This window comes from Falco cherrug, chromosome 5, assembly GCF_023634085.1.
Source record: "Falco cherrug isolate bFalChe1 chromosome 5, bFalChe1.pri, whole genome shotgun sequence".
Taxonomy (NCBI): Eukaryota; Metazoa; Chordata; class Aves; order Falconiformes; family Falconidae; genus Falco; species Falco cherrug.
The window spans coordinates 51,228,712-51,244,559 of NC_073701.1; the positions used below are offsets into that span (position 1 = coordinate 51,228,712).

Below are 15,848 nucleotides of genomic sequence, written 5' to 3' on the forward strand. Positions count from 1 at the left end.
GAACAATTTTCTATGTTGTGACTAGGTAAAACCTTGCTACTCATTTACCTGGTTTAATGTCAACCCTGTAAACAGTAATTACTGAGTCACTGATTTCAACAGAGAAAGATTTGCTTCTCATGTTAAGCAGATGGAAAAAGGGTCTGAAACTAGATTCTACATACCAGAGTCAGCAATTAAAAGATAATGGAAAAGAAATAAAGCATTACACTGTTATAGAGGTGAAGTTTAATGAACATCACTTGTTCAGGCAAAAAGGCTCTATTTCTGTATTTTCTATAAATAAATTTTCATTTGAGGTTGCATTTTTACGTCACGGTAGTCAGATAACATTTTGTGAGAAACGGAAGCGCTGATAGCTAAATCTTACCTGGGAGACAGAGATGCATGTAACGACAAGCCAACTGTTAGGGCTGCGGTAAACAAAAGGCAGGAGGAAAAGGGATATAAAACCCGCAGAAAAATTCTGTTCTGTTTTTCTTGCAGACTGAAGGCATGATACCAGCAGAGTTCATGTACTTATTTTCCAAACCCTAAGTTACTCTTCTGTCAGAAAAAAGCCATATGGCTAATGCTGTCTTCCCACAGGTACTTTTGCATAACAAGGCAACACTGTACTTGCTGTTACAGCCAGCCATACTGGTTGCAGTATGGATATGGGGCTGTGCCAGACATTGTCAAGCCTGCAACAGATTACAGAGAATGAGGTGAAACAGTGTGTTGGAAAAGTAATGGACATGTATCATATCCACAGCACATTCAGAATCCAACTGTCCTGTGGAGGAGACCCGTATGTTCCTCATGTTTCTTTCACTCCTGAGTGATCTGCTTATAAGAGAGTTCTCTTGGCCTTAGAAAAGCTTCCTTACAATGTGATGAATTAATACCAAAGCCTTGTTTTCCTTTAAGGAAATAGCAATTTTTAAATATTTCTCTTTTCTAATTACTCTCTCTTTCAGCAGTCCAGTTAAAGACCAAAGCCAGCCCAGTGATCATGCCTTTTTAACTATCCAAATGTATAGCTGTTTCTTTATCATTCTCGTAGTAAATCCTTGTTTAATGTGAAAACTTAGTAGGCTTTTCACTCCAAAGCCAGTTAACTCATTTCTTTTTACTTTGAACTGTGTTTTTCTTTATGTAACAACATGATTACTGCCAAGAAGAATGTAGTTCATCTGAAATTTTCAAAAACTGAGTGACACTTTCATCGGTTCAGAATGCCTATCACAAAGAACCTTGCTACTAAGCAAAATTATTTCTGGCAAAAAAAGACAACTTTCACTTCAAGTTTAGATGAGCAGTTTGTCTTTGTCTTTCCAAATCTGATCAGTTGAAACTCATTTAAAGTAATTAAATCAGCAGAGCATGGAGTAAACTTTTCTTTTGGAGTGATTGCTGCTGTCAGTCTTCCTGAAATGGGTCATCCAAGTTGCCAAAGAGGGCCGGGATATTTATACTGTTGTCCTTATGAAACCCTAAGCAGTTTTTCACCAAGTGGCCTCTTCAGTGTAACGGTAGCTAGCCTTCGTGCTGCTCCTCGCCTCTTACCTGCAACCCTTGGGGAGGTCTGGAACTTTAGCAACAGTCTGGGCTGTGCTCTTCTTTTGAGGAAAGATCCTCTGCTTCCCTCAACCTGGTCAGGTTGAAATCAGCCCTTCTTCAAGCAAGAGTTTAGATTAGGTGATCTCCAAAGGTTCTTCCCAACCTATATTTGTTCTATGTTTCCATGATATGAAAATACATAAAATTCATTCTTTTGCACTGTTACTTGCCTGCTTTTTTATTTTGAATAAAGAATCACCGGTAGAACAGTTGAATTCTGGTCGGTACAGAAAAGAGTAAAAAGCCATCAGCTTTAAGTGCTGGCAAATGACCGCCCCCTAGTATAACAGGAAATGTGAAAACTGGATGTGAAACAGTGGAACTGGATTCCTGTAAGAGGCAGATCTCCTGCCAGCTCTGAGATACAGCATTTGGGGAAATTAAAAAGATGACTCACTATAATGCAGTGTGCCTGTAAATTAAAAGAGACATGGTCACAGTCCCTTCTTTTTTCTCTTACCTAGCAGAGGGTTTTGGTTTCATTTGTAGTACAGAACAAGAAATGGAATTTCAGTTCACAAACTTGACAGACTACTGAGTGACCAGGCTTCGGATGAAGATAAGAAAAGGTTCTTTAAACATTGCAGGAGATAAACTCACAGACATGGGGATACTTCTTAGGTTTTTAATAGATCATCTGCGTTGTCCTATTAATGTTGAGATTTCTCAATTGTAGATTTTGAACTGAAGACCTAAATGTTGTAAACAACCCAGAGAGTGGACAAAAGTGGATGATGTAAGGTTGGTCTGTAGATAGGATTGCAGTACTTCTATCTAGATTAAGGTGAGTTGAACAAAATGTGAAAATGGAATTTTACACAGCTGTTGGTATTGGTTTTCTAAATAAGTGATGTTAGCAAATGAAGATCGCTTATTCTTTTGAAATCTCTTAATTGTATTTATTTTAACAGTATGTTATTAAGAGCTAAATAGGATGAATGTAGGTGCTGGACATCTTTGAAAATCCTACCAGAAGTTTTACATTGATTCATATTTGAAATGTTGCTTTAGTAATATTTAAAGTAATATTAAAATGAAATCAGAGTACTATCGGTTGTGAACCTGTTTTGCTACTAGAAAGTCAGCATGAACATTATGGAGGGATGACCTTGGCTGGCTGCCAGACACACTCCCCTCAAGTCACTCTCATTCTCTTGCTCTCTTCTCAGCAGGACAGGAGAAGAAAATAAGATGGACAAGCTCATGGGTTGAGGTAAAGGCAGTTTAGTAAGAAAAGAAAAAGCCATGCATGGAACAAAGCTAAAGAGAAGAAATTTATTCCCTGGTTGCCACTGGCACACAGATGTCCAGCAGCTTCCTGGGAGGCAGGACCTCAGCATACATAGCAGTTGCTTCAGAAGACAAAACGCTGTAACCGTGAATGTTCCTTCCTCCTCTGCCATTTATTGTTGAGTAGGATACCATAGAGTATGGAATATCCCTTGGGTCAGTTTAGATCAGGTATCCTGGCTGTGTCCCCTCTCAGCCTCTTGCTTATCTCCAGCCTACAGGCCTTTTGGGTGGTGGGTTGGAGAGGCAGCCCTGATGCTGTGTGAGTGCTGCTCGGCAATAGCTGAAACATTGGTGTGTTAGCAGCACCATTGTGGCTACAGATGCAAAGCACAGCACTTTATGGGCTGCTATAAAATTAAATCCATCCCAGCCAGAGCCAATACATACATCAAAAGGAGGTGTGTAGTATTATGTCTGATTTAATGATATGACCTGACTTTTGATACAAGTCTTTCTGGTTCACGTGTAAACATTTGAAAAAGACTTTTGAAAAAACATGAAGTGGACATGATACCTGATTTACAGCTAGTGAAATACTGATTTTGAAAATAATAAATTTTTGAAGAAAGTTGTATTTAAATTTTAATTACAAAAATGGGATTAGAAAGTCCTGAAATATGGTAATTTAATCATAGTCTACCTCTATCCAGTAGTTTCTATTGATTAGGTCTCACAGTATTTTACTGCCTTCTACCTTCACAGTGGTGTGTCCATTACTGCTTGGAAGTGAGCTGTTTATTATCTTTTATCTTCTTTAAAAAAACCAGAATATTGATGTACAAGGCTTAAAAGATAGGTTGTTAACAGAAGAATTACATTCTGCCTTGTCTGCTTCAGAGCAGGCACTTCTAGCCATTCTCACATCTTCAATTGGTTTCAGAATGCAGGGAGAATTTTTGCAGTGGCTATTCTGCAGCAGAGAGAACGGTTTATAATTGCTCTGCAGAGACATTAAGCAACCTTCTGTTTCTTCTGCTCATCAATATAGAATATCAATTTCATTACAAAATCTCTCACATAATCAATAAGTAAACTAAGGAAATACTTACTGTAAAAAACATTGGCATTGTTCCTGAAGCTTTGTGTGCATCCAATATAAAGATTTTGAGGTATTCTTATTAATGACACTCTGCTTCAGCTTGTAACGTGTGGATGATAACTTTCAGACAGCATAAAACTATTTCCGGATCAGGTTATCATTTAACAGTAGTACTTCGAAATCTTAATTGCAGTTTACTCATTCTTGTAAAGGCTTCTTACTGGCAATGTTTTATCACGTTATCTTTTACACTATTTGGAAATGTCTTGTTCAACCTTATGTCTAAATAAAAGGTAAGTTTTTTTCAGTTAGTGGTATTTTCCCAAAGTGCGTATTTCAGCTTTAGTATCTCACTGGTTTTAGTTGCGGTTTGAGGTCTGTGTTGCACAGACATCTTATGGACATTAGACCTTCAGTCTAATGATCTCAACCATGCCAGTATTAAAACTCAAATCTATATTGTGTCATCTCATAGCTTAAGAACCCAACAAAAGTAAGTTTAAAGTTAACAAACTACTTCTAAATTTAGCTGAACTGAAAACTCCAAAAGATGGTTCATCTTATTTGGAGATGTTCTTGCAGGTTAGCCTCTGTAGGCAGCATTAGTCTGTTATTAACACTGTTTTGGTCACAAATCTAAAACACAGCTGCTATAAACAAAATTAACTGCGTTCCAGCCAGACCCAGTGCAGATGTCTAAGTCAGATTATTTACATCTGTAAGGTGCTTATTTTTCTCCATTGACTGTAGAGAGAAGTGGACTTTTCTAGACGATCCTAGAATTAGTAGCTGAAACTGAGTTTGCTTTGTTTTTTAAGTCTGTAGTTGAGATGAAACCCAGTATTTGTAACTAACTGACCTTAAAAATATAGCCAAAACTATCAAAGTTTAGTGTCTGGGTATCAAATATGCATGCGTATACCTCTCTCCCCATTGTTTGGTGATGTGCTAGTCCTTGGGAAAAATTAGGAGAATCTTCTTTGAGGATGCAGTTCACACCACAGTTTGTGTCTCTTCTCCATTTGTGTGCCTTAAAGTTATATTGCAAGTGATAGTGCCTGAGCAAACAGTTCCAGTGTGTGGTTTTGATGTGTCTGTGTTCTGATAAGTCATTTTCAATTCACTAAAAGAAGACTGTATTGTAAAATAAACAGTCTGCAATAGTTATGTTGTCTTGAAGATAAAATCCTCAAACAGCTTCTGACAATTTTTCCCCTTTATTTCAATGATAACTTATTTAAAATTCTGAGTAGTGTAAGGACCAGAAAATGTAGAGGTTAGTACAATAGGAGCAAATGTATAGCAGATCCAGTGTTGGACTCTTTCAGTGTATATCAGCCATTGGACGGTCAAGCAGTCACGATAAAGGTGTTTGCTTTGTCAGCCAAGGAGTGGAAGAACAGGCTGTCGTCTTCCCTGCATTTTCCTTGTGAGATTCTTTGCCGTGATTATATGCCAGCTCTTGTCAGATGACTGGCCCTAGACCCAGTTGTTCCTTATATACTGTTCTCAAGTAATACAGTAAAGAAGCAATCTCCTCAATTTGTTAATTTGTACATTGCTTGAAGTCTAGTTCTTCTCCATCTGCTCTGCAATCTGCTGCTGTTATTACATTATGAGAGAAGACAACCAAATCCTCAGACCAGCTCCTGAGTTTGTCATGCTACGTTTTCCTTCCATTTCTCTCAAAGGTACTTGTGAGCATGGTAAATCCCTTTTTCTTAACAGCTCCACAATTTCTGTATCTCAGTCTGCTTTTATAGACTTCAACGGGACTGATACACACTGGTCATCTTCAGCAGATAAGAAACCAAACATACATAACAGAAAGACAGTTCCTGTTCTTTTGCACCTGTAGCTTTAAAGGAATTTCTTCTCACCAGAGAGTTTCCTATTTCATTTTGATTTGTCAACAGAGTATTGGCTATGTGTATGCAAACTGTAGAACTCGGATAATATTTCAAAACAATTTGCAGAGGAAGTTCTTCAGAAAGTTCTTAGGGCTCATTTGTGGCTGTATCAAGTTGTAGTATCTGTTCTCCATGTGAATAAACTGTCAGGTTTTTTTGGCTGAATTGTTTCTGCCAGCATGGTTCTTTGAAAAGCCTAGTAAGGCTGACATGTTAATACCATTTTCGATCTTCGTAAGACCCCTGTGCAGTTATTTGTGCCATTGCATACTGGTTTCTGGGCTGGTATATGTTCTTGATTCCTTGAACAAACTGCAGTTTCAGTCTCCCTTTATCTGCCCACACTCTAACACAGCAAAGCATTTGTAAGCAGCTATAAGCACTAAAATAACATAGAAAACTTGACCTATTCCTTTGTTTGAAAATTAAGGTTTTAACTGAGTACTTTTCAAGGAAGGAAGCATCTCTCACTTCTCTTTTTCTTCTTGCAATGAGATTTGCTCTGCAATGCTGAGATTCTAGACAGTTGGGCCTTTACAAAAGGACTAGCAAAATACAGCTGAATCTAAACACTTTTTCTAAAATCCTCAAATAGGATTGTGACCACATCCATTCCATTCTGGGCTCTGGCCTTTCTTTCTTTTCATTTTTTTTTTTTTTGTACTTGAAATGTATTTCTGCGTTTCTATGTATACTCAGCTTGTCATTTCCCTTCCATCAACTTTGCCATTCCAGTTTCCTGGATCTCCTGCCCTCCTTCCTCCTCTTAATTACTTTCTCATATTCTGTTTCCCCTGTTGCATGTGGTTTTCTCTGGTTTTGGCTGATTGATGGTCTCTCTGTGGCCCTTGTCAAATTCAGCGTTCAGTAACTTGGCATCAGCACTCACTGGTGGAATTCACGGAGTCTGTGTGAGAGCCATCAATATTTGTGAAGGACCATCTGAGCAGAGATTCTCCAAGGGCCTTTGCTCCACTTCTTTTCCCGCTTTGCCTATACACAATACAAAGATGCTACAGGAAACAGTTTGTATTTTAATTTAACTTTACTCTTAGTGTTTTGATTTTTCAGTTTCTCAATGCCAAAAAGATTAGCTTATGTTCTACATAAGCAATATATGCCTGTGTGTATGGCTAACTTCTGTATTCTTCATATTAATATAAAATAATTAACATTTGTCTTATATTGTGGAGGATATTTAACAAATACTAAACTATGTAATGATGTGGAGTTAAAAATGAATTGTTGTCTTCCTTCTTCAAACTGTGTGGGGTGATGTATAGCAGCATATACTGTATTTTATTGAACTCTAGTAACAGGATAGGAAGAGGAAAATCTTGGCTGTTTGCATAGAAGTATTGTGTGCTAAATCCTTGGCTGCTTTAGCATTGAGCTGAATGGATGAGATCTTGGCATAATCGGAAGATACCACCTGAACTAGAAACCCAGAACAATCAGTGGTAAAGTGCCCTTTTAAACCTTGTTCAGACAAAAATTAAGTAATGTTAACTGTTCTTTTGGTAAAGGAATTAGGTATAAATAGATAAGTTTAAATAAATGTAACTTAATAACCATAAATAAGGCCTTAGGCAATCTGATCTAATGCCACTTAGCCCTATGTAGTATGAGGTGTTGGATGAGTTCATCCCTTGAGTTTCCTTCCAACCTATTTGTTTTCTGTGATTTTACATGCTTTATTTAAATATTACTAATCACTTATTTAATGGATCTGTTAATAATCTAATACTTAAGAATTCTTCATCTAAGTCTCAAACTTCCATGAAGTCCTTATTCAGCAAACATCCCACAAGCTCCAAGGCAGGTATTACTTAGCCAGTTTTCTTTTTTATTAAACTTATACTACTGCAATGCAAGGTGGCAGGACTCTGCCCCACCATCCATCCATTCAGTATCAGATGTTATCACCAACTGGTCTTGTTCCTGACTTGTTAATTTTGAATATTATTTATCATTATTGACAATAATTCACAGAAATAGTTACTTTAAAAAAAATCACTTTGGTTGAATCACCTGTTTTACAAACTTGACACTTCTGCAGTACTTTCTACAATTTGAACAATCATGATACAAAGTCCCAGATTTGTTTGGATAATATAAAATAGTCATTACAGGATCTACATAGTCATTCTATGGCAGTACAAGCAGACAAGCCAAATCGAATTCTTCATATCTTACATAAAAGTTAATGTGAATGAATTTTAAAGTAGCATTTAAAGCCTGTATGTCAGGGAAATCACCTTTTGGCCTATAGAGGATGTTTTCTTTGCTTCAGATGCTCTGACATGTCCCTGCAGCAAAATCCTGGAAACAAAAATGTCAAAATTAAAACTTATCACACTGTACTCATGTAGTAAGAAAAAAAACCCAAACAAATCATTTTAGCCTATTTAGCAGCAATTACACTTCTCCAGCATGCATTTACATACTTCGATACAAATTTTAAGGTGAGTCATATTCTCCACTGCTTTAAAAATGGGCATCCGTGTGCAGGCTGCATTCATCTGTATTTCTAATTACTTCTCAAATTCAGACTTCATCTAAGAGGTTCAAAATACTGGTCCAACATTTGCTGTATTGAAGCATCTCACCTCATTGAAGTAAAAAATATATGGGTTCTTGCTGTGTTTTCCAGTGTTATGCAAAACAGTAGAAGTCTCCTGGTCCATGCTGAAAAGACAATCCTTTGGCCACTTGTCATTCAGCTGCTGGGTGTTGGTGGTTCCTGAAAATAAAGTGTTGAAAAAAAATCACATAGTCCTGGCTTCACCCAATCACTACAGTAGACCCTTGAACTTCAAACTTGTATTAGTCTTTATAAAGCTCTGAAATATTGTCATTAAACAAGGAAAATAAATCTATTAAAAAAAAATTAAGAGTAAAGTCATAAGAATTGTTTATATTTATTAAAATTTTATTTTACATTATGGGCTTACAATTTTTTCCAGAGCCAGCTCAAATTCTTTTCTGTTATGATTGCTAAGAATCTGTCAGTAGAGATCCTTTGCTGGCATTTCTTTGTTCCCTCAGTTCCAATTCATTAACTAATGACATGTTGTTTGTGGATTTCTGGCATTTCATTGTTTTGATTTATTAAAAATTCTGTTTATCAATGGTTCAGGGAAGTTTAATAAGTTAAAGAATGATTAATATGTAAGTACTAGCAGATAATGCAACTTTACAAGTTTCTACTAAAATTTGTTAAGTTGCATTTCTGTTTTTGCTTTCCCACTTTGGCTGCCACTTACAAGCTGAGTCCATTCAGTGTTTTATACCAGTTGCAAATTGTTCTATTTTCCCCTTTCTGAATAGCAATAATACTGCAGTTACTAGTTTATTCAGCATTATAAAAATGCTTTGAAACGTCTCTGCCATCCCTAAAACTGAAATGGATAGAAAGTAGAAAGCTTTTGCTGGAATTCACAAGTTTTAAATGTTATCAAAGCCCTCAAAGTGGTAAGGTTCCAACTACATAATTTAATTTTGTATATGTTCTGGCAATGATATGAACAATTTTCTTTTCTCTTTTTTAAATTAATCATATTTTTTTCTTGCAACTGCCAGTGCTGAGAATATTGCTGCACATCTGTCATTACCCCTTCTTAGCTGTACTGAAATGTCAGTGCTGGGAATGGGTACGTGTAAGCCACATCCCATTGTGAATTGTTCGGCCAGTGCAGCGTTGTTCAAAGTCATTCTTACCAGTATCTCACCACACTTAAAACCAAAGCAAATATTTATTTAAAAGAAAATATTTTACTGTGCACCTCTCTTGCTAAATTACTAGCCTAACTCACCCAAACACATTGCCTGTTATATTCCTTAGTTTCTGTTAACATTACTTTCAAATTTTTTATTTTCAGTTTTTAGTAGCTATTTTTAAATGTCATCAAAAAAATTATCTGTGTTGTAAGAGAAGCAAACCTACAACATCTAACAAAATACTAGATGGAAAACAAAAAAAAACCCAAACCCAAAAAGCAGTTGACAACATTTTCTAAATTTTAGGAACTCTGAACATACGTTTTTCTTCAGTGTACGTGTGTATAATTTAGCTTGCTGTTTAGCAACTTGCTGAAAATCAGTGCTAGTTATCCTTCTCAGGATGCATGCACCAAGGGCTGAGACTACAAACTTGTATGTCTGCAGTGTTACAGTATGATGAGTTAAGACCTTCTTCAAACCCTCAAAATGGGTATGCTCAAGGCACTTGTTCTATTTGTGATCCTGGATACCTGTGCTAGCATTTTGGAAATTTTACTGTAAAACTTTTGATATCATAGTATGTAGGCAAATGGAGTGAATTAAATAAGGCATGTAACATACCACCTTCTACTACAGTCTTATGGATTAATTGCAGAATTTTACTAGCCTGTTAAGAGAGATGCTATAAAGTGACATGGTTCTCTTAACTTGTCACAATTCTCTTAATTTGATTGTCTGCTAAAACAATTTTTAATAAACAATTCACTTAGCAGAAAGTAAATATTGTAAACCTTACCTGTACTATCAAACAGGCATGTAAGAGGCAACCCTTTATTTCATTGCTTCAGTAAAAGCAACTTATGCAGTGGTTATAGAGTTTAAGTGGAAGCATAAACATCTACATATAAACAGCTGCAGTGCCTGTGTTGGTGTGAGTGTGTGGTGGGGGCTGGTAAGGTGGTGCTGTGGATATTTAGGTGAGCTTTCATCTACTAGCATAATAGCATTAGAGGTATTTCGAGTAGCCTGTCCTTGGCTGCGTCATGTAATCTTGCTGCAGGAAGATAACTGCGCTCTGCTGCTTTTGTTTTTCTTTTGCCTGACTAAACAGAACATGCATCTGATAATACATATCGCATAACAACAGCAAAAATCCTGGAAAATTTTGAAAAGATAACTCACGGATATAATTGATTTTTCAAATTTATTTGTTGAATTCTTTCATCAGGCAGGCACCTTCTATGCCTTTTTCCCAGACTATGCTGTCTATAGGAAGTATTTTGTAGTGGAGTCTGTAGGGTTAATACAGCATTTTCATCAACACAGAAAATGATGGAGAAAGTTGCTCATCTGTGAGGGGAGAAATCTGGGTTCAATTCCCAACTCAGCCACTGTTTGGTTTTGATTTGTTTTGATGTCATTTAAGGTTTAACATAAAATGTAGCAAATCCTGTCATTTAAACTTGCTGGTGGTATGCGCCAGCACTCACTGAAGTTTAGTTTTTGCCTGGAGAGGCTGCATTCCTCCCCTAGTGGAGGTCCTTAGCACTTTTGAATTTGCAGATCCCTAAGATTTTCCCAGCAGAGATGCAGACTCTCACATCCCCTGGCAGTAGCCCTGCCATTATGAGTTACTTCTAGCAAATTCTTTAGAAGTAAGCTCTTGGTCCTTAGTGATGCTATGCATGAAAATCATCTAAATTAATGCCCTGCTTTGCTGCCAAAATCGTTGATTATGAAGACAGCCTAGGAAGACTAGCATCATTAGGCAAAAGTTAATCTGTATGAATGCTACCTGGTCCCTAATGAGAGGTCCAGACTCTTTTGGGAATGAAGTGCTTGACGGTTGTTGGCATAGAATCCACAAAACCCCACACAAGAAGCAAACAACTCCTACTGTTTCCAATAAAGAAGCTATATTAAGGACAGAAATATATTTTAAATTGTTCCAACTTGCTTGAAGCACCTTAATTAGGACTGTACTTGTGATCTAATCACTAATTCTGTTACCCCTCACCTAAAGGAGGCTGAAACACACATTTCTTCTCCTCTTGGAGAGTGCCATATACAGAAAACTACTGTCCTAATAGGAGTTGGTTGTCACCTTTTCTTATTGTGAGTGATAGAGATGCAATTCTCTAACTTTGAAAGGGGTTGAATCAGTATCCCTTGGAATAAGGATTGGATCTCATGTGTTCCCTACCATTTAAGTTATGTGCATACACCTCTTCTACATTAACAGACGTAAATGCAATTGCTGCATTTTTCAGTGGGCCTTGTCTTATAGGCAGGCTTGCAAAACACTTCACAGATGGAGCTCCGCAGGCAAACCGGGTGGAGGAATAACCGCTTTATGGGTATCAATCAACATAGGCTGTGAGCTAGAAGCCAAATGGCTTATTCCTGTCGAGAGTGAACTGCTCCTGTGCATGCCTAAAAGCAGAACTTTAAATGATCTGGGAGCTTTAAAAGCCAAGTCCCCGGAGTAAGTTAGGCAGCCCTCAGGCCTGTGGACTGATAAGCAGAGGTTTTCTGAATCACAGTTGTGTGCCTTGATTTCAAAAACCCATGTATAAATAAGTTACCAACCAGCAGTACCCAGTTACAGCATCAGTCTCAGGTGGTCTGCACTGTGCCATGGATCTGTCCTGCTATGGCCAAGCCTTTTTTGCATCCTAGTTTTCTTGTGTCTTGGAGATTAGCCTGCTGAGCCTCTTGTGGCTGTTACCTCTTTGACATCTCGTCAAGTGAAATCCCTGGCTCAGTGGCTCTTAATTCTCTCTATTCTGGTGTCAAAGAAAAAGTTTCATCTGTACCACTGAAATGTTCACCGGGCATGGTTAGGGACTGTGTGATTAGATGTTGTGCTCTCTGTAGTGTTTGTAGGTAGCTATGCATTATGCCATTCTCATTATGATATGCTAATTTATAGGACAGCAGGTCTTGTTGTCTCTGTGCATCTTCCAGTCCCCTGTGACTCTGACTTCACTTCCTAGCAGTAAAAGGATAGCTTTTCAGCTGAGCAAAGTGCTACCAAGTGTCTTATTTGCTGTTTTGTCATTTTAGAGTGACAAATATGGATCAGGACTGTATACTGTATCTGCAGTCTTTTATGTATGTTTTCAGTTATTCTCACACTCTCTCTGCTAAATTAAGAGTAATAGAAGCTCGTAGCACAATGTCTAAACACAAACGTCTTTGCAGCCTGCATGAACTCCCGTGCTGTCACTTGCTGGTCATTGTTAAGGCATTTCACTTTGTCAGGTGCACCAAGGAAAGATGAGTTCCATATAATCAGCTATTTAAGGGCAATGCCAGATAATAAAAAACATCTCAGAAAAGCATGTATCAGACTGCAGATCATGTACAGACTTTTTATCACTTAACGTAAAAGATATCTAGGCCGCCCTTCCTTTTCAAAGAGCCTTAAGCACTCTATGGGTACAGTTCTTGTAGACTGTACAGAGCATGCCCTGCGTGCTATGTGCTGGCCCAGTGCCTTAAATACTCTAGAGTATATAAAGACCCAGACAAAGTGTAGTCAAGATGCACCAAGGTGGCTAAAATGGCGTTAAAAGGCAACTAAAACCTCCTTAAAGTGTCTTGTGCTCTCATTGCAGTGCGTGCATCTTGGTTGTCGGATATGTCACAGGCTTTACAAGAGATCCAGTGCAGGAGCGGGCTGGAAACTAGGACCATGCATGGCAATCAGTTAGCTGAGGGGAATGTGCTCGAGCTTGTCTAGACAACAACATGATACAGAGCACAGGGGAGTGGGGGACGGATGGCGCCATGGATGGCACCAAGGAAAGGTAACACCTTGCTGTTAATTGATGGTAGTTAACCACCGATCAGGGATTGCCTAGTATGCAATGCTTAGCTTCAAGAACCAATCTGTTTAAAACGTGCAGCTTCTGAAAGTGTATATAAACTCGTGCTTCTGTACAATAGACATTTGCTTGCATCAACCTGCGTCCCGTCTCTTCATTCGCCGCAATCCAGGTCTCTTTGGATTATTTTCTGGAGACCACGATATGTCACAGCACCTGGAATTATTTAGTCGCATAGGCTTAGCAATGCCTTTTGATATGTGAACATACTGTTTTGACATGCTAGCCACCCTGCAGTAGCATAAGGCAAACAAATCCTTGACCCAGCATTGCTGCTGTAGTATAAGGCTGAATCATGCTCTAATCTGCAGCTACTATTCTGACTAGACTCCATTGAGAGTTTGGATCCCTGGCTTATGCTTAAATTTAAGTGTCTAAATTGAAGCTATGTCCCAGTTTTAGATTCCTGTGATGGTCAAGAAAACACCATCTCAGCACTGAGTTTCAGTCATGAATTTTATTCCAGTCCCTAGAACAATGTTGGCAGCACCACAGTGTCCTGTATTTCTTTATCCAACTTAAAATTAAAAATGTTCCATTTGCTTTAAGACTGTTCATCATTTTAGCAGCTGCTAAAGTGTTATCCATCTTTAAAAAAAAAAAATGCTCTGACATGTTCCTTTGAACAATTTCTTTGCACTAGTGCTGTTGTTTCCCTCTGTGTCTGTTCTGTTCACACTCTGCTGCTAACTCCAGAAAAGTGGTCAGGTACCTTGGGCTCGTACATCTTACTGACTCACTCTTATTAACCTCCCTGTTGCAACAACAGGGATGTAGCCAGCACCTTATGACAGGGTTTTTTGGACTCTGTCATAGAACTAAATGTCTCAAGTCTCTTTTGTCTTTTGATTCCTCTGTTTTGTCCTATTCTGTCCTTCCATGGACTTTTGCCTGCAAAGAGCAATTTCCCTGGCTTTGCAGCTTCTAGTCTTACTGTTGAAGGTTAATAGTGGGTTTGTCCCAAATCCCAGTCACAAACTTGTCCTTTATCTGTTGCATTCACAAGTATTGGCTTCTCAGCCTTTAATTATTTACGCTTATCCTGTCCATTTCTGAAGAGCTGAAGAAGCAAACAGAAGCCTTTTGACAAGCTATAGGAAATCTGGGCTGACCATGACTGTTAACTGGAACCCAGCAGCTATTAGCCCTCCTGCAAGGTGCAGACATACATCCTAGCCAGGAAGCAGAGTAACTAATTCATGAAAACTTTTCTAATCAGTATCTAAAGCTAGAAAAAAGCAGGGATTTTTCCACAATAGAACTGATTTTACTTTTGGTACTGTTAAAATAAATATCCTGGTAATGTCATCAGGCAAGCATGGCTTTTTTGGAAATGTCAGCTACTCTCATTTATATTTAGAACCTAAAAATTACTGGAACCTGGAAATTAAAAATGGAGGGGGTTTTCATTTTTAGGAGCCAAAAAAACATATTTTATAAAAGTCAGTTTCTTTTTGTGTGTTGAAAAGGAAATAATACTGCAGAGAGCATAAAATCACAGGATGTAATGCTAATAGTTAAGAAAACAGTTAAAATAGCAGTGTATTTCATTGCTATCTCTAATAATGATAGTGCTAAAAATATTTTCCATTCCATAAAAAGTTGTAGCTGTATTTTAATTAGTAAATGCACTTAAAATATGCACAGGTTATGTTCTTAAGAGTGTCTTTATAATAATATGCTATTTTAACTCTAATCGAAGATCTGGCAATTTGCATATTTAATTTAGGCATTAATTACTTATAGACTGTGATGCGCAATTTATACTAGGCTTCTTGGATGCTTTCGTGTTTCAAATGTGTCTGTTTCAAATTAAAAAAAGGACTTTTAGGATTATTTGGTGCTTTGAAGGCCTTTCTATGTATTTAAGTACTGCATCCTGCTCATCTGACCCTATTAGAAGCCTTCAGGTACTTTTAACATGCATAAAAACAAGTGACTACATGGAGAAATCCAATTTCCATTAAAAAGATAGCTTAAGTCTGGTTTGATATCTCTTCTACTTGTTAATACCTACATTCAGTGATCAGTGACCTCTCAGCCTTTTCGGATAACCCATCGCGCATACATCAGCCTGCCATGGGTGGCTGTGGCAGCCCCACTGCATGCGATGGGGCTATAGGACTTACCCCAGTGGCCTGTTTTTCAGGAATGTTGTGCAAGTGTTCATTTAGTTTCTGTATAACAGTAATCATGTATAATGCATATGGAAATGTATAATGCATATGACAAATGGGAATAAAAAAGGTGAGAACTGTGAGGGTTTCATATGTGTTTCACACTGATGAAAAAGATAAATATATGGTTTGCTTCTGGGGGTCAGTCCTTACAACTGACATATATTATCATGCCTTCTTTGTTAACGCGACACCTTCTTAAGAAATGCAGACT

At 37.8% G+C, this 15,848-nt stretch overlaps 1 protein-coding gene and 1 long non-coding RNA gene across 4 annotated transcripts in view; one reads left to right on the forward strand and one right to left on the reverse strand.

The window, feature by feature from the left end:
* TMEM117 (transmembrane protein 117) overlaps positions 1-15,848 on the forward strand; it is a 234,591-nt gene that overhangs the window by 91,950 nt on the left and 126,793 nt on the right. The gene's annotated exons all lie outside the window — the stretch shown is intronic.
* LOC114017223 (uncharacterized) lies at positions 308-10,501 on the reverse strand. 2 transcript variants are annotated; one of them, XR_003562134.2, is made up of 4 exons: positions 10,364-10,501; positions 8,454-8,587; positions 8,103-8,166; positions 308-6,837 (listed from the first exon to the last, which is right to left on the reverse strand). It is a non-coding gene; the product is annotated as an uncharacterized LOC114017223 (long non-coding RNA). The 2 variants fall into 2 exon arrangements; XR_003562133.1 differs by lacking the exon at positions 308-6,837 and having other exon boundaries at positions 7,715-8,166.